Source organism: Capsicum annuum, unplaced genomic scaffold, assembly GCF_002878395.1.
Source record: "Capsicum annuum cultivar UCD-10X-F1 unplaced genomic scaffold, UCD10Xv1.1 ctg2352, whole genome shotgun sequence".
Classification (NCBI taxonomy): Eukaryota; Viridiplantae; Streptophyta; class Magnoliopsida; order Solanales; family Solanaceae; genus Capsicum; species Capsicum annuum.
The window spans coordinates 313,832-324,150 of record NW_025829669.1 but is presented as its reverse complement, the minus strand read 5'-3'; positions in this window follow the sequence as shown (position 1 = coordinate 324,150).

Genomic DNA, 10,319 nt, shown 5'->3' with positions numbered 1-10,319 from the left:
GACTGTCGCAAAAAACTATAGTAATCTGTAAGTCTTTGCTACGTTCACCGAAAAGACCTTTTAACCAAATTGCTTCCTTGAAAGCCTTTGTAATAGTCATATACTCTGCCTCATTAGTTGACAAAGCAATCGTAGTCTGTAAGGTAGCTTTCTAACTAATACCACAATCACCAATGGTGAAAATATAGCCTCTAAGGGACCTCCTTTTATCATGATCTCCTATAAGATCGGAATAAGCATACCAGATTACTCCATCTCTATTTTGCCCAAACTGCAAGTAAACATCAGCAGATCCATGTAAGTATCTGAAAATCCACTGAATTTCTTTCCAATGTTCTTTGCCAGGATTTTCCATGTATCTTCTAACTGCACTGATGGCATAAGATAAATCTGGCCAGGAGCATACCATCACATACATAAGAGACCCGACGACACTTGAATATGAAACTCGAGACATATAGTCACGCTCATCATTTGTCTTTGGAGATAAAGTGGCCGAGAGTTTGAAGTGAGCTTCCAATGGAGTACTTACAAGTTTGGTATTTTGCATATTGAACTTGTGAAACACTTTCTCAATATACCTTTTCTAACTCAAGTATAACTTACACTTCTCTCAATCCCTTATAATTTCCATGCCAAGAATCTTCTTTGCTGGTCCTAGATCCTTCATATCAAACTCCTTGCTGAGCTGGGCTTTGACTTTTATTATCTCTCTTATATCCTTTGCTGTAATCAATATATTATTAACATACAAGAGAAGATACACGAGCGAACCATCACTTACCTCCTTAAAGTAGAGACAACTATCATAACTACTCCTCCGAAATATATAAGAGGTCATAAAAGAGTCAAACCTCTTATACCACTGCCTGGGAGGCTGTTTTAAGCCATAAAGAGACTTTTTCAGCTGGCATACATGGTCCTCCTTTCCTGAGACTACAAAACTCTTTGGTTGCTGCATATAGATATCCTCCTCAAGTTCTCCATGTAAGAATGTAATTTTGACATCCAACTTCTCAAGCTCAAGATCATGCATGGCTACAATACCAAGCAAGGCTTGAATCGAACTATGTTTTACAACTGAAGAAATCACATCTATGAAGTCACACCTAGAACCTGACTATAACCTTTAGTAATTAGTCTTGCATTGTACCTAGCATCTTCAACTCCCGATGTTCCTTCTTTTTTTTTGAATACCCACTTGCAACAGATAACTTTCTTATCTTTAGGCAATCTCACTAAATCCCATGTTCCATTCTTATGAAGTGATTCCATCTTCTCCTACATAGCAATCATCCATTGGCTGAAATCATCACAACTAACTGCCTCTGAGTAAGAAGAAGGTTCTTCACCAGAATCAATACCTTCTGCTACATTCAATGCATAAAAAACCAAATCAGCTTCAGCATACTTTTGAGGAGGTCTAATATCTCTTTTAGGCATGTATTTAGCAATAGAATATTGTGGCATCACTGGTGGTGAAGAAGAAATAGTACCACTCTGCATCTCCGGGCTAGACTTAGAAGTAGGCACTAGTGTAGACTCTACTCCAATTTGCAATTCAATGTGGGTGAATGACTTTTACTGATTCATGTCACTAAGTTCATCTGGAGGCGAAACACTAGATTCGAAGAGAGCCCGAAGCATGGCAGTTTCATCAAACATAACATCCCTGCTAATTATAACCTTTCTGCTTTCTGGACACTAAATCTTATAACCTTTAACACCAGGCTTATAACCCATAAATAAGAACTTGATAGATATAGGCTCCAACTTTTCATTATCAACACGATCATATGCAGGACATCCAAATATCCTCAAATCAGAATAACTAGTAGGAGTACCAGACCATACCTCTTGTTGAGTCTTTTATTAATCGCGATTGAGGGAGAGCAGGTAATAAAAAGACAAGATAGGGAAGAAGATTCAGCCCCAAAAGACTTAGGTAAACCAACATTAGAGAGCATACAATGCACCTTCTCTATTATAGCCCTATTCATTCGTTCGGCCACACCATTCTGCTGCGGAGTATGACAAACTGTCAAGTGCCTAACAATTCCTTCTGACTTGCACAAAGCATTAAATTCATTTGAACAGAACTCTAAATCATTATCAATCTGAAGGCGTTTTACCTGCTTTCCTGTCTGTTTTTTAATCATATTCTTCCACTCTTTGAAAGTAGGCAACACATAATTCTTTTGGTTCAGATAGAACACTCAAATTTGTAGGGAATAGTCATCAATAATAGTCAACAAGTAATTAGAGCCTCCTTTAGAAGGTACTCTAGCAAGACCCCAAAGATCAGAATGAATGTAATAAAGTGTGCCCTTAGTTGAGTGGATGCCTTTAGTGAATCTGACTCTGTTTTGCTTCCCAAAAATATAGTGCACACAGAACTCCAATTTGGTAATACTCTGTCCATCAAGAAATCCTCTCCTGCTTAGTTCAACCATCCCATTTTTACTCATATGCCCCAAGAGCATATGCTAAAGTTTAGCAACATCACTTTCTGATAGAGATGAGGTACAAACAACTGCTTCACCTGTAACAGTAGAGCCTTGTATGATATATAAATTTATAGACTTTCTCTATCCCTTCATCACGACAAGAGCACCTTTAGTGACCTTCAGGACTCCACCTTCACCAGTGTATCTATATTCGTTCGAATCAAGAGTACTCAAGAAAATAAGATTTCTCTTCAGGTCTGGGACATACTGAACATCACCAAGTGTCCTCACAACCCCATCAAACTTCTTAATTCTAATTATTTCAATACTAGCTATCTTGTAAGGTGTGTTATTTCTCATCAACATAACACCTTTAGAGACTGCTTCATATGCTGTAAATCAATTTTGATTGTGACACATATGAAATGTGCAAGCTGAATCAAGAATTCAATCCTCACAAGGTTTGGATTTATCATCAGAAACAACCAAGAGTTGTCCGTCACTATATCGTCAACAAAACTAGCTTTTACCGGACTTCTCTAGTTGGTTTTCTTTCGATTTTGGAGCTTCTTTTTTCTTTCTATTCTGTAAGTTCCAATACTCGGATTTGATATGGCTCTTCTTCATGCAGTAATTACAGGTTTTATTTTTGTTTCTGAATTTCAATCTGTTTCTATCCTCACCCTTAGAGTTCCTTTTATGATTCCTTCTCCGAACAATGAAATCATCTCCTTGAGTCTCCTACCCATTCATATGATGCTTCATTTTCTCCTTAGAGAACAACCATCATAGACTTCATCTATGGTCAGGGTATCACGACTATATAAAATCGTATCCCTAAAGGTCGTGTATGATGCAGGCAACGAACACAACAAAATCAAACCTAGATCTTCCTCATCGTACTTAACCTTTAGAGTCTCTAAATCAGAGATAATTTTCTTAAATACAGATAGGTGATCCTTTAAGGACGCACCCTCAAACAAGAGATGGAAATAAAGTCATTATTTGAGATGCAACTTACTTGTTAGGCTCTTCCTCATACATAACGATTCCAGTTTCAACCACAATGTAGTGACAGTGGTCTCCTTTAAAATATCCCCGTCTATCCACGATAGGGCATCTTATCAAAGCCTAATAGAGCATCGTCCAAATCCATCTGCGCAAGCACAACCCGCATCTTAACCTGCCATAACGAAAATATGGTGTTGCGATTCAACAGTGAAATATCATACTTCATGGTTGCCATCCCGAGAAAACAATCGAACAGGCTCTGATACCAGTTTGTTACGTATTGGATAGAAATAAAGCAAACCACAAGTAAAAAAAATCATGAACAACACACAAATTTATGTGGAAACCCTTACGGGAAAAACCATGACCAGAGGCAAAGGAGGTTTCACTATAATGGAGAGAGTACAATGTGGAGAAGGCTGAATTTTCTAAATACCCAAAACAACCCACTAAATGCACTTATATAATATGTACATACAAATAAGTCCTAGGCCCAAAAACATAAAGGTCCATATCGGGCTTGTCGGCCCGATCCCTGCGCTGCCACCATAGACCCTATTGAAAATCACCAACACGGGTCACACCGCAAAACTTTCTGGGCCGGATCAACAAAATTTGTGTCATACCTCTAACAACATTAATTAAAAAAAAAATTAATAACATGGCTAGTTTATCATAGTATCCTTATTAAATGATGTTTACATTTTGATTTGAAGAAAAAGTAATTAATACAAAGGGTAAAACATGAAAAAAAAATTGTCTCTTCTTGATTTGTGAAAAATGACAAGTAAAATGAGAAATCAAATTTAAAAATTTGGAACAAGTAAAATAGGATGGAGGGAGTATTTTTATTCTGCATTTTTTAAGAGATTGTCAAGGTCACGTGACAATAAGTTAATCAATTATTATCTCTGTCCATTTTTACTTGTCCACTTTTCTATTTTGAAATGTCCAACAAATTCTTGTCATTTTATAAAATCAATGATTAATTTATCTATTTTAATCCATTTTACCTTGGTATTAAAATACAATACATTAATCATTATATTTTTCAAAGCAAAAACATTATTGCATTCAAGAAATAATATAATAAAATCATTCCTCTATTTATTATTTCTTAAAGTATGTGCCATATTAAAAGCCGATAAATATTTATGGACGGAGGGAGTAACAGCTTGCACAATGCATGACATTCTTTTTTGAATGGTGCAATAAACTCATTGGGACAAAGCAAACAAATCATATCGCCGAACAACAATAGGTCATTTCTTCAAGAAAACTTGTTGTAATGGTCAAAGCCCCCATATCCCAAATAATAGCGTTTGGAGATATATTTCTAATTTTTTTAAAAAAATTAGATTTAGGCGAAGATTGGATTGAAATTTCAAAATTTTCATTTTTTACTTTTCTAAGATATATCCAAATAGGTTAATAATGGGCAAAGTTATTCTAATAAAAGTGACTTTATCATAGTCTAAAAAACTTTTAGTCAAATGGAAAATGAAGAGCGTGCATGCATTTGTTTGATTTTTGTTTTCTAAATCTAAAAAATAAATTAAAAAAATGTTTTTTTGTTACTCTCATAATTTTTTTTATGTTTAAATAATTTTAAAAGTCTTCTAAAAATTATTGCAGTAACTTTATTAATATTAATACATAGCTGTAAATATAATTTTAATGTTAATTTGAGCATGAACATAGCACGAGCCAAACACCAGTAATAAGTACATATACCTCCTTTATTCCAAAATAATTGACTGTTGGGTACTTTTTAATGTTCAAATAATATAATTATTCATTATTCAAGATAGATGTTGATTTTTTTTTCCAATTTTACCCTTCATTAATTACATTTTTTAAGTTGAGTTCCACTAGACTTAATTTTATTAAAAGTTTCTTACATTAATGTGGCTTAGATTTTTATTATCTATGACACTTTATATCTTCCCATCTTTTCCCATTCATCTTCATATCAAATTTGAAAAATAAAATTTGAAAGAGAATTAAGAGATTTTATAAATTTTGATTTTGAAGATTCAATTGAAATAGTTCACGTTACTACATGAATGAAGATTCGATTCAAATAATTCAAGAAACGATCATGAAAGATTCGATTAAAAAAGTTCAAGACACTATTATTGAAGAGTTGATTGAAAAAGTTCATGACCCTATTGTTGATGATCGAAGACTCGATTGAAATAGTCCAAATCATTGAAGACTTAATTGAAATGATTTGAGACACCAATATAGAAGATGAAATAAGGATCATTTTAAAAATGTATCTTCTCAAATTTTATTAGAATAATTATTTTACTCGTGGAATCTTTAGATCAAATTATATTATAGTCATGTTAAATTAACTAAAAACCATGTTGAAGTAAATTGAAGAGTTGTAGTGGGTTGTTTCTCAACTTTGGGACCTGGTCCCAAACATACTCAACCAATAAGAACTAGCAGAGAGAAAGTAAATAACAGACACAATAGTTTTACATGAAAACTCCATACTCAAGAGAGAAAAACCACGACCAGACTCCAAGATTTCTAAAGCTCCACTATATCCAAGCAAACTTGAATACAGACTTCATAACTTCAAAAACTAAATTCTTAATCCTTCTTCTCATAGTAATAACTCTATTCCAAAGAGAACCTTATAGTAACTCTATCGGACCACACTCCTGCTAACTTTAACTAGAATAACAAGCTAACTCTATCTTAAAAAATCACCTAACTCTAGATGATTACAGTTAAATGAGTTTTACACCAAGTCACCAACTAATAATCATACAAACAACAGTAGGTAACATTTAATATCACAATACAAGACTCAAATGCAGCAAGAAAGTAAAACACTACTTTGTGTGCTATCAATTCCTTGTTGCAAAAATAAGTATTTGATTTAAGAGCTTCGAGAGAGAGAGAGATATGTTGTAAGTATATGGAAGATTAATTTTCTTATTGTGAAAATATAAGAAATATATGTATGACACAATAAAACCTACCTATTGGCTGAGAAAAAAGTGCAATAATTTTTTTCACCAATTTTTGTACTTTTGTCCAGCTATGTAGTTGACTGTAATAGTGAAGTGTAAGTCCAACCAGGTCCCTAAGTAGTTGCAGCTTTATCATTACATATTCTTCAGGAACCAGGTCCCAACATGCAATTTTTTAATCATCAAAACTAAGGACTTAGTAATTTTTTCTTTTTTGATGATGACAAACCCATGCACGTCTTCAAGCATCGTCAAGCATCCACAATATACACAACACTATCAACAACACATGCCCTTAGTATTCATTACTAAGGATCTACACAACACTCTCAGTAGTACATGTATTCAAGCATTCATCACCAAGGATCTACATTTGTTCCCCTGTCACTGATACCAATGGCATCCTTCACCTATTTTCCTTGTCTATGAGCACCTAAAATCCCCCCTAAGTATAAGAACCCTATCTTCATTCACCATCCAGTCCTTTTATTTGAACACCACATATACACTATCACACATATCATAAAAGCAATACTATTGCACCACATCTTCCCTCTTTTGGTATCATCAAAATATTAAACAGTAAATCAAGCATAGATAAGCATACATGCTAATTCATGAACATTGAGGCTACACTTACATGAACAAGAAAGATTAGACAAGATAAGAGAAGTGATAGATAAAAATAATTCACATTGATCAAGCCAGATAGTATCAATAACTATTCAAAGTAGTGGCCATAAAAACATAACAATAGTTGTACCAGTTACACTCAGAGTCAATTGTTTTTTAAGAAAATAGATTTTAATAGGGCTTAAGATGATGGTTGAGAGAAAAAAGGAATAGGAACCTGGGAAAGATCTAGAAAGAAGGACCAGGAGCTTGAGAAAGCTGTTTGAAGAGTATGGTCATCCTCTCTCTTTAAGCAGCATAAGCCTTCAAATTCTACTGAGTCATATTTCCATTCTTTTCAGTTAAGGCCTCAACTCTTGCTTCTAGTTTCTTCACCCTTTCCTACAGGGAATCATTTTTAACATTTAAATTTCCAACTGAATCGGTTCCCTCTTCACCTATTTTCACAGATGCTGCCTTGGGTGCAATAATATCTGTATCTTTATGTTTCATTAGGACAGTCATAGAATCAAGCTCTTTCCTTAGACTATTTTAGATATAACACTCTATATTTTTCCTAGTTTAATTTAGCATTGTCTTCAAGAGAGAATGACGTTTCATATATATTGACTTTTATAGATTTAGACCCTCTAACATGAAGGAAATTGAATTAGCTTTCCAACAATATAAGATTCACCTAAATTCGATAACTGAGTAAGAAGTTATGGCCATTTTAAGTTCCCTTCGCAAAACACCATGATTTGGGTCCATAGCGCATCGCGGAGAAGTGTTAAATAAAAATTGTCAAATTCCATCTAGACTCCACGATCATGGCATATCACGGAGGAACCCCATTTCATATTTGACAATTTTCAGTGAGCCTACGTGATACTGGTGCGTCGCGCCGGTGGCCATAATGACAATCCAAAGGGGCACCACGATTGTAGCACATCGCGGTGAAAGTTCAGTTTCTACTTGTCCTTTTCTAGTGAGCCACCGTGATAGTGACGCATCGCGGTGGCCTAGTAAATTGAGATTTTTGGTGGTTTTCCAGTTCCAATTTAAAGTTTAATAGGGGCATTTTGGTCAATCCCCAAGGCCCCAATTTGTGTAAAACACATCATTAAGCACATTCCAAAGCACTTTATGCCTTTTTCATAAATTTTCTCTCAAAATAAAACCCTAGATCATCAAAGCTTCCTCCCCAAGAAATTCAATTCCTTCATTAATTCTCCAAGGTAATTCAAGATTAAGAATTTCCAACTTAAGAACTCCAAGAATTCAACTTTAAAAGCATCAATATGGATCCAAGATTCAAGCCTGAGCATCTAGTTCATCAATTGAGGCATGTGAGGATTTTCAACAAGGATAATCCTTTTATCTTTGTGCCCAAAACTTATTTTAAGTACAAATTTGCTGAATTTTATGTAATTTTCCATAAAATTAAAGTTAGGGTTTATACCCAAATTGCTATTTATAAAATTATGAGATTTCAAGTGATTTAAGAGTTGAGTTGCATATTTATATGCTTATATTTTCATGCATATTGCAGAAGTTTTCAGATTTTAAGTTGATTTATAAATGTTTACATCACTAAGCATGAATATTATGATGTTTTAACATGAGTTTGATGCATGAGTTATTAAGCCCTAATTAAAGATTGATTATTTCAAGATTGATTGTGCTATGAGCACTTTATGACTAGATTTTTTTCCAGATTATTGATAAAGATTTGACCTTTTGGTCTCAGAATAGATATGAATCCACTTTACAGATTTAGATTACAGATTTAGCCTTATAGATGTACAGTGGGTTTTCATTGTAAACCACTATACTATTTTAAAAGTTGATTTCCATCAAAATGAGCATACAAATTTAATGAGAGTAGTATTTAGCACCGAGATAGGTAAGTTACTACAGTTTCATACCTAGAACTATGTGCTAGTGTAGGAATTAGATTGTTCCCACTTCTACGCTGATGATAGATATGTGATCACTTAGATAGGTTATACTCCCTGGCAAGATATGAATCCTCTTCCCAATGTGAGGATTTCTTCTTAGGGGGATAAGAATGTTGGACTCTATGAATGCTCAGATGGTTTATATTGGTTAGAAGAATCTCCCATGTAGAATGAGTTTTCAAATTTCTAAATCCTTAAGATAAAGTATTTTCTCTAATAGATAAGAATAACAGAAAATCTTTTAGAAAACTATGTGTAAAGTCACAAATTTATTCAGACTATGCTTCCCAGAAAGACTTTAGCTACAGTTTTCAGCTTTCATAGTTCAAATTTAAAAGGGAGTCCTTTCTACACTTAGATATTATGATTTAAAGATAGAATACAAGTACAACTTTTAGAACTAAATGTTATGGCTCATGAGATTTATAAAGTGTGTTTTACTCCTTATTGATACGTATTTCTGTATTTTAGATATTCCAGCTTATGTGAGTCATTTACATTTAGCATGCATTATTTTATAAATGATGATTATGAGATGATGTTTTACTTATGCATTCACCCCATATGCTCAGTACATTCCCAAAGTACTGATCCATATATACATTTTTGTGCTACATTATCTCATAATGTAGGTTCAGGTGCTCAGTCTCAGTGGTGTGAGTGATTTTCGAGCATCTCATCAGCATCTTTAAAGTTGGTGAGTCTTGATAGTTCAGGGACTTAGCTATTCAGATTTCTAGTTTATTAGTAGATTATTCAGTAGTTATTTTAGACAGTTTGAGTCAGCTGGGGCCTATCCCAATGACTCTCTAGGTTCAGTCAGTAGAGGCTTGTCAAACTACTGGATTCAGTTTTAGTTTTTAGTTGCAGTATTTAGATTTTTAGTATTTGCTTTATCAGACTGGTGAGATTAGTATTTTCAGAAAAACTTAGATAATTTAGACAGTTTTCTACATTTATTATGATTTACATTTATATTCCCTTATTTTAAGATTTAGATTTAGTAGAAGGCAGCCAGGGTTAGCTCAGGACTACTTATAGTTTAGAGCACCGTATGACATCCCCGAAATCAGATTTTGGGGTGTTACAAACTTGGTATTATATCCTAAGGTTTAGAGAGTCCTATGGAGACAAACAAGCCACGTTACATAGAGTCTTGATCATCGGTGTAAAGTGCTCCACTTCTATGAGTAATAGGCTGAAGTATTTTAGGAAATCATCTCTTCTTTCATGATCTATCGTGCATTCAGTGTCTCTAAATACTTCTAAATTATGCTTTCACTTGACAGAAAATGCTT